The 19418-nt window shown below is 43.8% G+C and overlaps 1 protein-coding gene and 1 long non-coding RNA gene across 3 annotated transcripts in view; one reads left to right on the forward strand and one right to left on the reverse strand.

Annotated features, from left to right (window-relative positions):
- Nucleotides 1–19418, reverse strand: part of SQOR (sulfide quinone oxidoreductase) — a 64407-nt gene that overhangs the window by 38279 nt on the left and 6710 nt on the right. The window contains 1 exon segment of one of the 2 annotated variants that reach the window (NM_001040511.2): nucleotides 15476–15503. The exons of the other annotated variant lie outside the window; for it this stretch is intronic. The gene's annotated coding sequence lies outside the window, so the exon portion shown is untranslated. 2 annotated transcript variants of the gene reach the window in all.
- Nucleotides 15642–16518, forward strand: LOC132346378 (uncharacterized). Its single transcript, XR_009496218.1, has 2 exons — nucleotides 15642–16321; nucleotides 16428–16518. It is a non-coding gene; the product is annotated as an uncharacterized lncRNA (long non-coding RNA).

A 19418-nucleotide genomic window follows, 5' to 3' on the forward strand; every position in this document is an offset into this window, starting at 1 on the left:
GTGAGTTTGAGTGAACTCCGGGAGTTGGTGATGGACAGGGAGGCCCGGAGTGCTGCGATTCATGGGGTCACAAAGAGTTGGACACGACTGAGCGACTGATCTGATCTGATCTGATCTGCTCTGATGGTATCTCAGAGACAGACTCCTTACAATAACTTTGTAAAGACAGTGTTAGTATCCCCATTTTACAGAAAAGAAAATTGAAGTTTAGTGTAAAGTGGAGTACCTGCTTAAGGTCACATGACTAATTGAAGAGGAGAGTTTAATTCAAACTGACTCCTCCGTTGAGGAGTCTCACAGCATTAGACTTAAGAGATAACTCAAGGAAAATGCCTACCAGCTGAATTTTATTTACATTCAGATATAATATAGATTATACCCCATGGAGTGATATGGGAGGGAATATATTAAATTTTAGCTTACTAAGCAAATTGGAAGAAAAAATTTAAGTTTTGGGGGGAATGAGCCAGGTAGAATAATAGTATTGATATTAATATAATTTTAAGGGCTCTTAAAATTTAAAAATACATACTGATAGTCTTACAGTTGAAATCATTTAGATTTGCTTGCAAATATTACAAATGGCAAGTAGGTAGGAGTGTAGATGACACAAGATTGGCCATGAGTTGATAATATTTTTTAAATTTTAATTTTTTATTGAAGTATAGTTGATTTACATTTCAAATATATAGCAAAGTGATTCAGATATATATGTATGTGTGTATGTATGTATATATACTTTTTCAGATTATTTTCCTTTATAGGTTACTGTAAGATATTGAATATAGTTCCCTGTGCTGTACAATAGTAGGTCCTTGTTGTTTATCTGTTTTATATACAGTAGTCTGTATCTGCTAATCCCAAATTTCAAATTTATCCCTGCTTCTCCTTTCCCCTTTGGTAACCATAAATTTGTTTTCTATGTGAGTCTATTTCTGTTTTTTAAATAAATTCATTTGTACCATTTTTTTCAGATTTTACATATAAGTGATATCATATGATATTTGTCTCTGTCTGACTTACTTCACTTAATATAATAATCTCTAGGCCCATCCATGTTGCTACAAATGGCATTATTTCAGAGTTGATAATTTGAAGCCAATTTATGGATTTATATGGGCATTCCTTGTGGTAATCTGTGGTTTTTTGGTATATTCTGGAAAGTTTCCACAATAAAAAATTAGAACAAATGAAACAGCAAAAAACTGTGTGTCAGGATGGACATTAGCTTTGCTCTTTAGTCACTGAAATGCTACATCTATGAATATTTCAAGTAATAGCAAGATAATGGAAATACAAGTAGCAACACAATTATAATCATACTTCCTTCCCATGTGCCCAGAACTTTACAATTCACAAGGCCCATACGTGAGCCTACACTGGAGGTATTGATACCAGTTTACAGATAGGAAAACTGAGGCTCAGAGACCCAAGGTGATCTCCCGAAAGTCACGTGAATCTGCAGCGAGACCAGAGCCACAATGAGTTCTTTCTGTGTAAAGTAACTTTTCCTGAATGCCCTTAGGAGCAGCAATGCAGGCATTAGAAGGAGCCAGCAATTCAGAGGTGGTAAGCTCCCAGTCTGGACCTTCTCCAGCTCTAGATCTCTGGACGACCTCTTTGCTTGGCCCTCACATGTCATGCCCCAGAAGCGCAGCCTTATAGGCAGATCCAAGTTTTTTGGGCAGGGACGTCTATACAACTTGGGGACCAAATTTACAGATACAAAATTAGATAATATTGAATGAGAAAATAAGTCACAATAAATGTCTGGATCCTTGGTGATTCAGGATTCTTCTGAGATCTCTGTTACTCATGGGAGTGTTAGCATTTTTGTTCTATTCAGACCTCCAGCTAATTGTATGACACCACCCACATTGGGTAGGGCAACCTTCTTTACCCTGTCTACTGATTCCTCCAGAAACACTCTCATAGACACATCCAGAATAATGTTTAACCAAATATCTGGGCACCCTATGGCCCAGTCAAGTTGATACATAACAGTAGCCATCACACCCTCTGACTTAAACTATCAAAGGGAAATTGTCACCATGATTGCATTGTCATGAAAATGACACACAGTGCCCCTCAAAATGCTGCTGCTGCTGCTGCTGCTGCTAAGTTGCTTCAGTCGTGTCTGATTCTGTGTGACCCCATAGACAGCACCCCACCAGGCTCCCTAGTCCCTGGGATTCTCCAGGTAAGAACACTGGAGTGAGTTGCCATTTCCTTCTCCAATGCAGGAAAGTGAAAAGTGAAAGTGAAGTCGCTCAGTCGTGTCCGACTCTTAACCCCATGGACTGCAGCCTACCAGGCTTCTCCGTCCATGGGATTTTCCAGGCAAGAGTACTGGAGTGGGTTGCCACTGCCTTCTCTGCTCAAAATGCTATGGTTCCTTAATGTGATCACATCTCAATCTGAAGCACATGCAAGTCAAGTCTGTAGGCATATCTGCAGCATTTATCAGTGGCACTGGATAAGACACTTCCTGAAACCTTCCTGGAGATATTCTGAATCCTACTGTATTAATCATGTTTTTAATTTCTGTATTTTATGATTGTTTGACATCTGGGGGCTTTATTAGACCTCAAAGAAATGCTGTTTCTAGGACTAGCCAACTTCTAAAAATGTAAACACCTCAGTCTGGAAGCACACCTTTGGTAATTAGGTAATTGGGTAACAAGCCCAAACCTGAACCACTTCCTCTATCTGGATTTTACATTCCAGAAGGCAATATTCCTCACCCCTAATCATCCCAGGGCCAGACATCAAGACAACAAGTGCAGCCCCTACAGTCCAGAGTCCACTAAAATTATTCAAATTAGCCAGCACCAAACCTGGTCAGTCTGCTCCCCCTGCCTCATGAAAATCACACCATAGGTTTTGCCCATGAAAAGTGAAAGTGTTAGTCACCCAGTCATGGCCAAGTCTTTGCAACCCCATGGACCGTAGCCCTCCAGGCTCTTCTGTCCATGGGATTCTCCAGGTAGGAACACTGGAGTGGGTAGCCATTCCCATTTGCAGGGGATCTTCCCAACCCAGGGATCAAACCCAGGTCTTGATTCTTTACCATCTGAGCCACCAGGGAAACCCAGGTTTATGCCCATGCTTTCCTCTTAATTTGCCTGCCTCCTGACCAATCTGGGTGCTTCCCCACCAGACCCAGTGTGGTGGAGCAGGCCTCCTGTTCCTACAGAACTGGGAGTCAAAGCTTCGTCTTTCATGGCAGTCATCTCCTGATGGGCTGGCCTCACCATGCCTGATTGAAAACAAATCTCAGGTACATTTTAATATACTTACACTAAAATGCATTCACTACTATTCAGTCAGATGGAAGATTTTACATGTTTAACAAATTTTGCTCTGCTCCTCCTTACAAAGCTGCTCAACTGTCAGGTGGCATTTAAAAAGCAATTTAATTACGTATTACTGTTGAATGCTATAATTATGTGAATGAGTGGGCCAAACTTTACAATTAAATAACACAGCTACGGTGTGATTTTTTAATGCAATAATTACTCCTGAAGAATACAGCATGGGGCCTTCCTTTCTTTTGTCACACTCTTTCACCTGCAGTATCGAAACAAGATATCTTCTCCACCAAGGAAAGTTCTCTCGTCCTTTTTACCCATTTAACCTTAATAAAAAGGGAAATGTCATCAATCAGAAGTGCTCAAAAAACACTGTCTAAGCTATATTTTTATTTACAGATTTGTCTCCTACACAAAAGGTATTCAGATTAAATTACATTTAGCAACACTAAATGTGCAAGCATATCCTTATGGAAAGAGTTACATGAAATTTGCATCATCACAGTTCTGCTATAGCTAAGAGTGCTTCCACAAGTATGCATTGCATACTTGCTACTCACAAGGACCTGTGACACACAGCAATTTCCCCATCCGCCCTGGTCCCATTCCCAGTCTAGTAGCTTTAGATGCTAACGGAACAGCAGAGCTTGCCAGCTGCTGATAATGCAGGCCAAGAGCAAGGTGAGCCAAATTTCAGGGGAAAGTTTTGTTTTTTTAATGTTAGAAGATCTAATTTAAATATTGGAAAAGTAAAGGTAATGAGATGTATGCACATCTTTTTTTTCCTAGCTTGAAACTGTTAATGTTTTCCTCCACACCCAATACAGTTTTTCTGAATGAAGTTCTACTTTCATTCATCACGTGTACATCTGACATGTAAAGGTACTAAATAAATCCAGCCATCTATTAATTCACTCTATGGCCTGAACATTTGTGTCCCAAAAAAAATCCACATGTTGAAATGTTAACTTCCAAAGGTTATGGTGTTAGTCAGGAGGTGGGGCCTCTGGGGTTGATTAGGTCCTGAGGGTGGAGCCTTCATGAACGGTATTAGTGCCCTTTTAAAGAAGGTCCAGAAGGCAATGGCACCCCACTCCAGTACTCTTGCCTGGAAAATCCCATGGATGGAGGAGCCTGGTAGGCTGCAGTCCATGGGGTCGCTAGGAGTCGGACATGACTGAACAACTTCACTTTCACTTTTCACTTTCATGCACTGGAGAAGGAAATGGCAACCCGCTCCAGTGTTCTTGCCTGGAGAACCCCAGGGACGGGGGAGCCTGTTGGGCTGCCGTCTATGGGGTCACCCAGAGTCGGACACGACTGAAGTGACTTAGCATAGCATAGTATAGCATAGAAAGATCCCTCACCCCTTTTACTATGTGAGAACACAAAGAAACGACATCAGCCCTGACCCAATCATGCAAGTACCTTGATCTTGGACTTTCCAGGCTCTAGAACTACAAGAAATAAATTTCTGTTGTATATAAGCCAGTTAGTCTTTGGTACAGGCTTCCTAGGTGGCTCAATGGTAGAATCCACCTGCCAATGCAGGAGACACCAGTTTGATCCCTGGGTCTGAAAGATACTCTGGAGAAGGAAATGGCAACCCACTCCAGTATTCTTGCCTGGGAAATGCCATGGACAAAGGAAGCTGGCAAGCTACAGTCCATGGGGTCACAAAAGAGTCAGAGATGACTTAGCAGCTAAGCAGCAGCAGCAGTCTGTGGTTCTACAGTTCCCCTTATTCACAGTTTGGCTTTCCGTGGTTTCAGTTATCTACAGTGAATGGCAGTCCAAAAATATTAAATGGAAAATTTCAGAAATAAACAATCCACAAAGTCTAACCTGCATGCTACTCTGAGTGGAGTGATGAAATTTCATACCATCCTGCTGCATCCCACCTGGGACATGACATCCCTTCGTCCAGCTTATTCCGCCAGTTAGTCACCTAGTGGCCACCTCAGCTATCAGATGAACTGTATTGCAGTGCTTGTGTGCAAGTTACCCTTCTTCTACTTAATAAAGTTCCCAAAACACAAGAGTAGTGATTCTGACAATATGAATAAGGAAAAAAAAAAAAAAGCCATAAAGTGCTTCCTTTAAATGAAAAGATGAAAGTTTTCAATAAAGGGGAAAAAAAAAAAAAACCTATGCTGAGACTGGTAAGTGGTATGGTAAGAACAAACCTATCGTGAAACTGTGAAGAAGAAAAAGAAATTCATGCTAGTTTGCTTTCACACCTCAAACTGTAAAAGTTACAACCCCAGAGTGATATGTGCCTAGCTGGGATGGAAAATTAAATTCATATTAAATTCATAAATAAGATATTTTGAGAGATAATATTCACACGACTTTCATTATACTACATTGTTCTAATTGTTCTATTTTATTCTTATTGTTAATCTCTTATTGTACCTAATTTATAAGTTAAACATTATCACAGATGTGTAGGTAGAGGGAAAAACAGTATATACAGGATTCGGTACTATGCATGGTTTCAGGCATTCACTGAAGAGGTCTTGGGACATATTCCCCCACCAATAAGAGGGGGCTGCTATATTTGTTATAGGGGCCCAAGCGGACTAAGGCAGTGACTGAGATCTTATCCTTCATTATGACAGGAGCTGTGCTGGATGCTGGGAATACAATAGTGAACATGTCACATCAGGTCCTTGTGCTGACAGAACTTGCATTCTAGTGGAATGGAGAACACATTAGTCCCTCACCCTCCACTACTATAACACCTTCCTGAAATGCTCCCTCCTCCCGTTTCTTCATCTTAGCCATGGCCCAAAGTCCAGCCCAAGTCCCAGCTTCTGTAGTACCTCCAGCCAGGCTAGTCTACAAACTGTGGTACCTATCCTGCCCTTCTTAGAACTTTCTTGTGGTCATCATTTATTTGTTGGCATTTTGATGCATCTGTTTTCCCAGAGAGTCTGAAATTGCCTGATGGTTTGAGACTCTGGTTCAATGGTTCAAGACTCTGGTCCCATCTATCTTCACAACACTTACAGAGTATCTGAGTCCTTCTTGTCATCCCTTGGGTCCAGACAGTTGGGGGAAGCAGGCAGAAAACCTCTGTACCCTACCAAGAGTGTAGCACTCTCTAGCCACCTTCTCAGGAACAGCTGCCAAAAGATGAGGCATCTGTATTTTTCACCACCTACATCATCTCTGGATCAGTGGGGAGGAAAGTTGGGGTTGGCTTCCAAACCTCTGGGTTTATATCCCAGTTCTTAGACTTAACTTGAAGAAGCAAAATGCAATGTAATCAGTAGGAGCTAAACACCTCTGGTGTTTTGAGGAGAGAAATAACCAATGACAGTTTGGTGAAACAGACATGATCTGAGCAAGAGATAAAAGACTAGCAGCATTTGGACAAGTGGAGATGCTACGCAAGGGTACACCAAGGGGATGGAACAGCGTAAGTAAGTAAAAGAGTGGGATACCACCCTCCAGGCCTCTCCCCAGCCTTCTCTGCTCTCTCCAAGCTCTGAGAGCCAAACTGTGAGATGGGCATCAGCTGGCCTCCCTGGTCCTCTGGCTTCCAGTTGGATTCAGTCAGTGGGAGGCACCAGTAGATTAGAGGATGGGAAAAGAATGAAATTAGTATATTTGTTGCCCGGACCCCTCCCAACCAAGCTTCAGCTCAGCAATACTGGATTGCTCTAGCCAAAGACCTTGGCTCTTGTGGGGTGGCCCTCTCCTCAGCTACAGCTTTTTCTCAAGGTGCCAGTAATCACTCCCTCTGCTTGCTTCCTCATGCCCCAAATCAATACATTTGCTTCACTACTCTTGCTGGTTCCCCTTAACCCTGCCCACACCTTTGTAAACAGTTGTTTCATTAAACCCTCTTAACAGCCTTGAGCATGCCAAGTATTTCCCAAGACCGTGACTAATAAGCTGGGAAGGCCAACCAGAATTGACTGACATTGAGAGGAGTAGATAATAAGGAAACACCACAGTCCAATTATAAAGGGCCATGCTAGGCAACTGAGGCTTTATACTGAAAAACAAAAAAAAAGTTTTAAGAAGTGATAGAACAGAGGAGGCAGCATTGAGAAAATGAATCTAGTGTCAGGGAGAAATTAAATCGAAGGAGAGGCAAAACCAGGTCTGGAAGTCAGGAGACTAGTGCAGAGGTCCAGGTGTAATGATAAGGGCCTAATACAGTGTTAGTATTAGAAATACAAATAAAAATTTAGATAAGACAGAGAAAAGGGAAAGAGAATGATTGAATGAGAGGTAGGAAGGGCCCCTTCAGGAAAACAAAAGCCAAAGTTGATATCTAGGCAGCTGAAGACAGAGGAATTGTTTGGGCAGAAACAGGGAAGTCTAGGCAAGGGCCTGTCTGAGCTAGTCTGGGACAGTTAAGAGATTTAGGAAACAGAATCACCTAGAATAAGCATGGCACAACTGTGGGCAAGGAGGAAGGGAGTCTAAACCAGAGTCCGCTGGGAAAAGGGAGAAAGAACACTGGGTGGGCATACGTAAGTAAAGTTTGGGGTTGGAAGCTTAATCCTAAACAATAGTCATCTAATCTAAGGGTCACAAAGAAGCAACTTGCAGGCCCAATGCAGACCAGAGCTGTGTTTTGTTTGACTCACAAATTCTGCCTAAATTCTGAATTAGTAATGTGAGAACATTACTAACCCAACATTAAAAATTTGAATATGCCAGGTGGCGCTACTGGTAAAGAACCCACCTGCCAATGCTGCTGCTGCTAAGTTGTTTCAGTCGTGTCCGACTCTTCGACCCCACAGACAGCACCCCACCAGGCTCCCCCGTCCTTGAGATTCTCCAGGCAAGAACACTGGAGTGGGTTGCCATTTCCTTCTCCAATGCAGGAAAGTGAAAAGTGAAAGTGAAGTCGCTCAGTCGTGTCCGACCCTCAGCGACCCCATGGACTGCAGCCTCCCAGGCTCCTCCATCCATGGGATTTTCCAGGCAAGAGTACTGGAGTGGGGTGCCATTGCCTTCTCCAACCTGCCAATGCAGGAGACATAAAAGACACAGGTTCAGTCCCTGGGTTGGGAAGATCCCCTGGAGGAGGGCATGGCAACCCACTCCAGTGTTGCCTGGAGAATTCCATGGACAGAGGAGCCTGGAGGGCTACAGTCTATAGGGTTACAAAGAGTCGGACACGACTGAAAGGAGCACGCACACAACTTCAAAATTCCAGATCGCTGGCCTCTCTGACAACACTAAGCCCACATTCTCTCATGTCAGCTCTCAGCTGGAACTGCCCATCTATAGATTGGTCACTGACAATCTACACCCTGAACGAAGTTAAAGCTCACCCAGCCCCACATAGCCAAGATTCGTATTTGTTACCGCTCAGCCCTGGCTGTGTGTGAGCTGTGGTCCTGCTAAAGGCAATGAGAGCCCTTGGAAGTTCTTAAGGAAACTGAAGAAGACCCCCACGGGGGAGTTGAGAGGATGACTTAGGCAATAGATGAATTCAGCATTTTTGAGTGTTCACTATGTGCCAGGCACTGTGCTACGACACACCGGGATGAGTAAGACCAGGGATATGAAGGTCGTTCAGCAGCTGATTCAGAAATTTAGGAACCAGCCAGGGTTTGGAATAGACATGAGAAGAGAGATAAAGGTGTGAATGCAAAACCAATATTGAAGCCATTTTTGTGACAAATTATGCACAAGGGATAAAGAAGGAAGGATGTGAAATGGGACCTTGCTCTGGGTGGCTATATGGAAGAGCGGGTGTAAGTGCAGCAAAGTGCAGCAAAGGTCCAAAGCACCAGGGGAGAGAAAGAAACCACACCCTCTGAGAACCTTGAGAACCAAAGGAGTGAAGCCCATGGAGGTATTACACAAGCAGCACCCTTCCTCTTGGCTCACCTCCCCTTGAGTAATGACATCGCCTGTGTGTTCAGGAACTGGATTACTATTTTAACAAATAAAGAAAATGGAGCAACCTTCATTTAGGCCTGCAGGGCCATGTCAGAACTCTACCTCTAGAGCTGTTGCAATGCCAAATGTTTGTTTAAACATTAAGCTGTGAGACTAGTGCTCTAGGAGTGGACCAGGAGCAAATAGATCCAGGAAACAATTCCACACAGCTCCTTGATGATTCAGGGCTTAGAATCACATTGGGGTTCTTTGGTTCCCTAACTCTTTAGGAGGGAACTATAGGAATTTTCTTTAAAGAATTGCTGATTAAGAGTTACTAATGAGGACGCAGCAATGAAACACTGGCTCCCTTTGCTGCTGAGAAGTTTCCTACAAGTTTTCCTAGCCTATATACATTTTCCCAGAGAAGGCAATGGCACCCCACTCCAGTACTCTTGCCTGGAAAATCCCATGGATGGAGGAGCCTGGTGGGCTGCAGTCCATGGGGTCGCTAAGAGTCGGACACGACTGAGCAACTTCACTTTCACTTTTCACTTTCATGCATTGGAGAAGGAAATGGCAACCCACTCCAGTGTTCTTGCCTGGAGAATCCCAGGGATGGGGGAGCCTGGTGGCTGCCGTCTATGGGGTCACACAGAGTCGGACACAACTGAAGTGACTTAGCAGCAGCATACATTTTACAGTCAGAAAGCCTTATAATAGGGAAGGACTGACGATTTCCCCAAACCATACATTAACTAAGCAGAAAACAGAAACTCTGTTCATGGGAGGGAAATTAGCTCACATTGCAGCTCCAGAAAAGGGGAAAATGTCAGTCAATCGGATTATTGCAACTGAAAAATTTCAGGTTTTGAATGAATTATATGGGGGGAAGTGTCTTGTTTCCTTGCTTGCTTTAGCCAATGGGAGCTTGACCGCTTAAGTTCTAGTGCATAAAGCATCACAATTTAGCTCCCCTTTAACCCCACCATTCACAGTTGGCCTTCAGTCAAATAAGTATACTGAAGGTTTCAACATGTGCACAAGCCTGTGCATGTCCATCCTGAGACTGTAGAACAAGACACACAGGGGAGGGGGAGCCTAACATAGAATTAATTTGCTTCCAGTCACACAGCAAGGATCCAGCTTTGCCTTGATCTCCTGAACCCACTCAGTGATCACAATAAAAGTATGCATCAGCCTCAGGAGTGTTGTGATTCCCACTCAGAGTTTCACATACAAGAAGACTCTGAGGAATGGAGTTTGATTATAAATAGGGACTGGCCAATTTGTCAGGCATACTGTTGCCTGGAATCCAGCATGTGAGGTCTTAACACAATGAGAAGAGACTCTTTAAATATAAGTTATACAAGTGTTCTTTGAATGTGATTGAAGAGATGCCAAATTCAATCCTTTAACGGTTAGGACAGAACAAGGGGGTGCCAGGTAACAGGTGTGCCAGGTTCCTCAAGCTCATGTCTTCCCTGCATCTAGATAAATGACACAGTTCCCCATTACTGCATAAGCCTTGTATGAGGACATGTCAGCAGTCAGAGACCCAAATCCACCTTCCAGGTAGTGCCAGGTAGAGCTTGTCCTTAACTATTCTGGGTCATGTTTTCTTCAACAACGGAATAAAGGATTGAATTGCATAGGTTCAAAGGTCCCTTCCTTCTCTAAACATTGTGACCCACTAAATGAGGGGGAAAGGGAAACAGGTTCACAAGCAGATACTTAAATGGGAATACTTGTTCTACTAACTCTTTAAACAGATTGGGCTCTGAATTATTGCAGCAAAGAATGACAAGGGTTTGTTGCCAGGGCTTGAACATAATCAGAATGGGAACCATATCTCCCTTTCTGTTCCCCCAAGTCTGACGATGATTCACTGGGAGTCACTGTGCACTATCCCAGACACAAGGAAAACACCAGAAAAAAAAAATCACCGAAGGTTTTCTATGTGACAGGACAGGCTACGTTTTTCACGTAATTTCTCACAACAACCTGAGAGGTTGGTATTATTATCCCTGTTTTATAAGTAAGGAAACAGACATTGTGGAGCCATGGGCAAGTCACAACCACTTTGAGTCCATTTCCAGGTGTAAAATAAGTCACTGTGTCCAGCTGACTTTAAAGGCCCCTCCTTCTCTGTGACTCAAAACAAGCTTAGATTTGACCACCTAGACCTTGAAAGGCTCATGATTACTGTCCAAACCCAGTTGTCTAGTCCTCCACCTTGAGCACCATTCACAGGCTCACAGAAACGCAAAACCACATCTACTAAACCCAGAACCTCCTTGGGATGCTCTCACATTCTGTACTGTAAGCAAGGTGATTATTTAAACCCATTATCATGGGCTGCCTTAAAGCAAACTGCCAAGGAAAAGAGAAAGTACATCGAGTGAAATCACCATAGGCCCCAGAAGTCAGAGACTGGTCCCAGGATAAAAACAGAGGTATCTCCTCTCCATTACTGTAGATAGGGCCTGAGCTTGCTGCATGAAATGAAAGCTCCCTGAGGACCAAGCTAGGGTCAAAACTTGGAAAATCATTATGATTAGAAAGGAATTACCCCATGGTCCTTAAGAATCATCACCGGCAGCATCAACCCATCACCCACCACGCAATTATAAAGCATCTGCTCTGTACATGGCTCAGTGACTAGGCTGGTGATTTGCTTAAAATGTCAAGTTCTGTTTTTTCTTAACTTTCAGGATCATGAAGGGGAAGAAGGTCTTAACAACCTCAGACAGGATCCAAGGGACAATACAGAGTATCTCTAGAAAGAGCATATGAGATTCTCTTGGGTAGGTAAGGGAGAGGGGTCCTAAGAGAAACTGAAGGACCTTCTGGGATCATGACTTAGAGTGCCCAGATTCATTTACTTGCTAGAGCTGCCCTTAAAAACGAAACCAAACAAGAAAAAAAGAAAAAAAGGCTAAACGACAGAAATTTATGTTCTAACAGTTCTGGAAGCTAGAAATTCAAGGTCAGGGTCCCTTGGGGCCCTATGTAAAAGGAGCAGTATAATATTTTGATATATTAACCAACTCTTTTCACTTTGATATTCCTAGTTACCCTGAGAGTCAACCCCACTCAGGCAACCAGACATGTGGCACAGAGGGTTCATCCCATGGATCTGCAGAACCAAAGGGTCAGATGCTTAAGCTTTTGTTTTCAAAGGCAAAGTCCAGATTTAATTAGTCTGCCTCATCAGGCTATCCTATAGCAAAAATTGAACCAGAAATGTCAGTGGCTCGGCAAAACAAAACTTATTTGATCTGAGCCTTCCTCCTCCATCTTTTAGCAACATCATTTGGAACACAGAGCCTTGAAGGTCAGTGTAACCTTCAAGAAAGAGCTTGGAAGGAAAAAAGAGCTCATTATTCCATCTAACATTCCTCAGCCTGTATAGTATTCTGCTCAGGCTTTCACAACAAGATACCACAAACTGGGTTGCTCAAACAGCAGAAATTTCTTTCTTACTATTCTAGAAGCTGCAAGTCCAAAACCAAGGTGTCAGCATGTATAGTTTCTCCTGAGGCCTCTCTCCTAGGCCTGGGCCTCCTTACGTCCTCGTGTGGTCTTGTCTCTACATGCACCCCTGGTGTCTTTTTCTTTTTTCATACAGACACTAGTCATAATGGATTAGGGTCCTACCCTTATGATCTCATTTAACCTTAATTCCCTTTTTAAAGGCCCTCTCTCTGAATAGTCAGATTCTAAGCTATGGGGATTAGGATTTCAACATACGAATTTTTGAGGGGATGCAATTCAGTCCATAATACCAGTATTTGCCCCTTCCGAAGTTGCGGCCATAGAGAGCCCCAGCGTGCTCTAAATTTACTGTTCTTTACAAAGTTATCTCCCCATCTTTCCACCCCAACTTAGCAATTTTACAAAGTAAATCACAGGGGTCCCTGGCTGAGTCTGATTTTCTTCTTCCTATTAACATCCACATTTATTGGATTACATAGACTTTTAAGGTCGGGCATTAAGAAGCAGCTAGCTGGCTTTAGGTCTAATCTGGCCAGCCTGTAGCAACTTCCATCTACTGCTCCTATTTATCAAATCTTTAAGGGTCATAGAGGAGTCAGGTAATATTCAATGGGGCAGGGGAAGGTGAAAAGAAAAGAGGAAAGAGAAATGTGCCACTGGGCCCAGAAATGCCTCATCATGGGTCAGTCTCCACTCCCTATAAGACAACTTCCTGTGTTACATCACATCAAATTAACGAGCCTAGACACATGTAAGATGGAGGAGAAACTGTTCTGCAAAAGAGTTCTAGTTTCCTATAAACATCAAATTTCATTTTCTCTGGCAGAACACTAGTCACAAAGACCCACACAAAGACCCACATAGACCCAAGGGCCCTGACTGACATTTCAAGCATTCCAGCTCCAGATGTGTTCAGCCACTAGGAAAAAGAAACCCAAATTATTTTAAGCAGAGTCATTTCACAAACCAGCAGCTGTCCCCTGGATAAATTCTGAGTGTTTTAGTTGTAGTTACAAGCAATAATTTCCAATGTACTTATTCATTCAAAAAATATTTATTGACTAATTTTTGGAGAAGGAAATGGCTACCCATACCAGTAATCTTGCCTGGGAAATCCCATGGACAGAAGAGCCTGGAGGGCTACATTCCATAGGATGGCAAGAGGTGGACTCGACTCAGCAACTGAACCACCACCACATTCTATGTACCAGGACTGGGGACATAATGGCAATGGCTTGGAGTCCAGAGAGGGACACAAGTTCTAGCAGACAGTACTTATTTCACTCCCTTGTGCCAGGTATAGCACTGGACACCTTAAATACAGGGGAAGGTATGATTATCTCCACGGTACAATGAAGAAGTCAAGGTGAAAAGAAGTCCAAAAGACAAGCTCATGCTGCTAGTTAGTGGAAGCATCAAGATCAGAAGTCATGTGACCTGACTTCCTGGGCAGGACCTTCCACTTAACCAGGAACTTGGGTAGAAAATAAACATTTACATCTTCACTAATTTCTAACTGAAATTTAGCACTTTCTTGAATTTTATACAGTGGCTCAGATGGTAAAGAATCTACCTGCAATGCAGAAGACCTGGGTTTGATCCCTCAGTGGGGATGATCCCTTGGAGAAGGGAATAGCTACCTACTCCAGCATTCTTGCCTGAAGAATCCCATGGACAGAGGAGCCAGGCAGGCTACAGTCCATGGCATTGCAAAGAGTCTAACACAACTGAGTAACAAACACTTCTTTCTTCTCAGGCAACAAACCCCAGCAGATACATGCAGTACCTATGACTTTATCACCAATAGAAATCACAGATATTTTCTTATATTACAGGTATTACCCAAATCTTGAAATATTATTTATGTTTGTTACTATTTCAAAATTATGATAGCTATTAGATCCACTGCTAGATGATATTACTTAATGCATTATTTTTAAAAGGCATATATACTACTACATCAATTCTCTTAATATTTGGACAAGTGATTTGGAATAGGTTTCCCTTATAACACTCTGCCTTTTATTTTACACCTTCAAAAGCACTGAACCTAAAAGTGGTCCTTAGTCTCCCCAAAACTGCCAAAGTGGTACATGGCACAAAAATGGGTCAGAACCCTACACCACAGCAATGGGGAGCCCAGGCAAATCCAGAGCTCTGCTCCCTGTGTTTTTGAGTAAGAGGCTAGGTTGGGATTTTTATTATTAAAAGAGAGAAACGAAGAGAAAGGAAAGCACCCCAATTTCACCAGAGAACCCTTTCCACCAGTTCCTGTTTAGCACAGGCCCTAAATGCTCTCTCCACGGCTGGTTCCAGCCATAGCTGAAGGATACTTCTTGAGCCCCCGCCCCTCCATCCCACAGGCTGTGTGGATAAACGCGCCCTACTGTGGGCAGACCAGCAGACGTCACCTCCTACCCCCGGGGGCTGAGAACCCCTTGCGCACTGGGACCACGCCGGAGTGACACAATCAACAAGTGAAAGATGCCAGAAATTCCTACACACCAGGGTACCAAGAAATTCCCATACACAAGACCACGGATACATTGGTTTTCAACCTCCCCTCGCAGGGCAGCAGCTCCACGACTCCAGCACGTCGCAAGACCCGGGTTCTAGCAGGGGCTGCAAGAGCTGTGGATGCCGCGGGTGGAGAAAAAAAGTGGGAAGCGAAATGGAACGCGATGCACAGGGGCTGCGCTGTCCCAGATGCGGGACAGAGCTGGGTTAACAATCGGCTTTAGGGGTGACCTCTCTCCCGCCGGGTCCCTTTTCCCTGGCCAAGTGCCTCATACCGGCCGCGGGATGCCTCTTACCCAGAGGTGCGTGGAGCCTCGGGCCACAGCGTTGGCGCAGTAAAAGCTGCCGCTTCCTGCAAGGGCTCGCGGCCTCTGCTGGGGCCCGTGCGGTCCCCGGGCGGAGGCTGGAGGCGGGGAGAGCGAGCCTCCCCCCACCCCCGGAAAGTTCCGGAAAGGTCCCGCCGCTGCCCCGCCCGGCGCCACAGCCCGGGTGTAGCCTGCACTTGGCCTTGGTTCCCCGGGCGCATGGGGGACAGCCGGGGGCGCGGGTTAAGCGGGTTAGGGGCACTGCCGGCAGGGCAGACTCGCCCCTACACAGTGCCCCGTGCGGTGCAGCGGGACCCCTTGGTGCCTCAGAGGAGGGCACGGAGGCCACCTGTCGCCCACCCCCTACCCCCCCCCCCCATCCCGTGTGCCTACATTGTTGCGTAACTGGGAGGGACAAAGGTGAAGGCGGGTCTGGGGAATAGAGGCCTGGCGGTTTGTGTCGGGTCCTCCAGTGAGCCCTGTGCTTCTCATCTGGTCCCCAGGGCTGTCCAGAGAGACCGCTTTCCCGCGCTTCTTTAACACGTAAAAGGTAACCGAGGCTGAGAGAAGCCCCCAAACTTGCCTTGGTAAGCAAGCGCCAGAGCAGCGCTCTCAACCCCAGGATGGAGGTCACGGTGAGCAGGCTTTCAGACACTGATCTCCACGCAACGTTGGGTCCTACTTTCATGAATGGACGTTTTCAATTGGCTGCTCTTTCTAAGTAGGTGTGAAACGCAGGTGAATAGTTCTCCACTACGTCAGATCTAGAACGCCTTTTTATAACATATAGGATGTCCAGAAGTCTTACTGCAATTTTAAGCTTTAATAATTTCAGATGTGAGTTAACAAACTTTCCTTTAAAAAGTGCCTTGAAAGTTTAATTATTACTTTTACATTTCATTCTGTGAATTTTGAATAATCTCTTTTGAATTTTTTGTTTCAGTCAACTTTTTAAGGTGAAATCCTAGCAAACCAAAAATTGAGGCAATCACAGAGAAGTAGGAGCCTAATAAAGTTGAACTTCTGAGCTCCTCCCTCTGGTTTTGTCTTGTTAGGTTTATCTTTTGAGGTAACGCTGGTTTATATTATGTGTTCCACTTCTGTCTGTATACCCTACAGCACTGCTGCTACTAAGTCGCCTCAGTCGTGTCCGACTCTGTGTGACCCCATAGACGGCAGCCCACCAGGCTCCCCTGTCCCTGGGATTCTCCAGGCAAGAATACTGGAGTGGGTTGCCATTTCCTTCTCCAATGCATGAAGGTGAAAAGTGAAAGTGAAGTAGCTCAGTCCTGTCCGACCCTGAGCGACCCCATGGACTGCAGCCTACTGGGCTCCTCCGTCCACGGGATTTTCCAGGCAAGAGTACTGGAGTGGGGTGCCATCGCCTTCTCCCTACAGCACACTTACCACCAAAAATTGTTTCCATCTAATTTTTTAATCCATCCAACACTCTGTGTCTTTCAATGTGTGAATTCAACCCATTTACATTTAGGATGATTATTGATAAATGAGGACTTAATATTGCCATTTTATCCTTTAGTTTCTGGTTGCTCTATATCTCCATTGTTCCTTTTCCTTTTGTTTCTGTCTGCTATTTTAGTTTGGTGGTTTTCTGTGATATTTTTGTCAATTTCCTCTTTTTTTTTTTTTTTTTTTTAATGTTTCATGTCTCTGCTCTAGATTTTTGTTTTCTGGTCACCATGAGATTTGTATAAAATGTCTCATAGGTAAAATAATCCTTCTACTGGTAGTATCTTATCTTTATTTACCTACATAGGCTTCTTCCTTTTCCTTTCCTTTTTTTTTTATTTCTGTTGTCTCACATTATCTCTTTACGTTGTTACAAAGTTGAAGTATACACTAGTTTTGTGTGTGTGTGTTTTTTTCTGCTCTCCTCCTTAACCTTTATGCTATAATAGTGTTTAAAACCTAATCTTATTGAGAGTTGCAATTTTCTGGTTCTATGTATTCAGTTCAGTTCAGTTGCTCAGTCCTGTTCGACTCTTTGCAACCCCATGAACTGCAGCACTCCAGGCCTCCCTGTCCATCACCAACTCCCGGAGTTCACTCAAACTCATGTCCATCGAGTCGGTGATGCCATCCAACCATCTCATTCTCTGTCATCCCCTTTTCCTCCTGCCCCCAATCCTTCCCAGCATCAGTCTTTTCCAATGAGTCAACTCTTCGCATGAGGTGGCCAAAGTACTGGAGTTTCAGCTTTAGCATCAGTCCTTCCAAAGAACACCCAGGACTGATCTTTAGAATGGACTGGTTGGATCTCCTTGTAGTCAAGGGACTCTCAAGAGTCTTCTCCAACACCACAGTTAAAAAGCATCAATCCTTCGGCGCTCAGCTTTCTTCACAGTCCAACTCTCACAACCATACAAGACCACTGGAAAAACCATAGCCTTGACTAGACGGACCTTTGTTGGCAAAGTAATGTCTCTGCTTTTGAATATGCTATCTAGGTTCTATGTATCACCTTGCTCAAAGTTTTATGTATTTTGCCTTTCTGTTTTCTGGTAGAAGAGCTCCTTATAAGATTTCTTATAAGGAAGTGTAGTAGTGATGAACTCCCTCAGTTTTTGTTTGCCTGGGAAAGTGTTTATTTCTCCTTTATATATGAATGATAACTTTACTGTATAGAGTATTCTTGGGCAACAGTGTTTAATCTCTCAATATTATAAGAATGTCATTCCACTTCCTCCTGGCCTGCAGGGTTTCTGCTGAGAAATCTGCTGAAAGCCTAATTGGGGTTCCTTTGTATGTTACCATCCTTTTTTCCCTAGTTGCCTTTAAAATCCATTCTTTTTAAAAATAATTTTATTTATTTTTGGCTGTGCTGGGTCTTCGTTGCTGCCAGTGTGCTTTCTCTAATTGCAGGCACTAGTCTCCATTGTGGTGTATGGGTCTCTCATCGCAGTTGTTTCCTGTGGTGGAGCACAGGCTCTAGACTACCAGGCTTTAGTAGTTGTAGTGCACAGGCTTTGTTGATCCATGTGGGATCTTCCTGGACTGGGGATCAAACCCGTGTCTCTTGCATTGGCAGGTGGATTCTTTACCAGTGAGCCACCAGGGGACCCTCTAAAATTCATTCTTTGTCACTGACTTTGACAGCCTTAATGTGTCTTGAAGAAGGTCTTTTGGCATGTGTCTTGGATGCTCTCTTAGCTTCACAGACTTGTACATCCAGTTCCTTCCCCAGGTTTGGGAAATTCTCAGGTATTATTTAAATTCTCTGCTCCCTTCTCAAGCTTTTCTTTCTGAGATAGTCATTACCCTAATGTCACACTTCCTAAGAGAGTCAGATAACTCTCACAGAATTTCCTCAAATATCTCATTTCTCTTTCCTCTTCCAGTTGTATCATTTCTAGATTTGTCCTCAAGCTCACTAATTCTTTCTTTCATACGGTCTGCTCTATTTCTGATGCTTTGTCTAATACATTCTTAATCTCATTTATTGAGTTATTCAGCTCCAGAATTTGTTTGGTTCTTTTTTGTTAAAGTTTCACTGTCTATGGTGAAATACTCCTTCTGTTCATTAATTTTATTAGTAAGCTCATTGAACTGCCAGAGTTTTCTTTTAGCTCACTGAGTTTCTTCACTGAATTGTCTACCAGTGTGACTGCAATATTCTACGACGTTAAGTTTGGTTTCTGGAGATGTCATTTTCAATTTGTGGTATGTTGTTACTGTGGTTCGTCATATGGTGCTTGATGCAAGTTCTTCTGCCAGTGCATTTGAAGTAGCCCAGTGGTCCCCAACCTTTTTGGCATTAGGGACCAGTTCCATAGGTCATTTTCCATTGGCCAGGGGTGCAGGAATGCTTTCAGGATGATTCAAGCATTTACTGTGCACTTTCTGTGTGTGTGTGTGCTCAGTCGCTCAGTCATGTCCAACTCTGCAACCCCGTGGACTGTAGCCTGCTGGGCTC

This window comes from Bos taurus, chromosome 10 (genome assembly GCF_002263795.3).
Source record: "Bos taurus isolate L1 Dominette 01449 registration number 42190680 breed Hereford chromosome 10, ARS-UCD2.0, whole genome shotgun sequence".
In the NCBI taxonomy this organism is placed as follows: Eukaryota; Metazoa; Chordata; class Mammalia; order Artiodactyla; family Bovidae; genus Bos; species Bos taurus.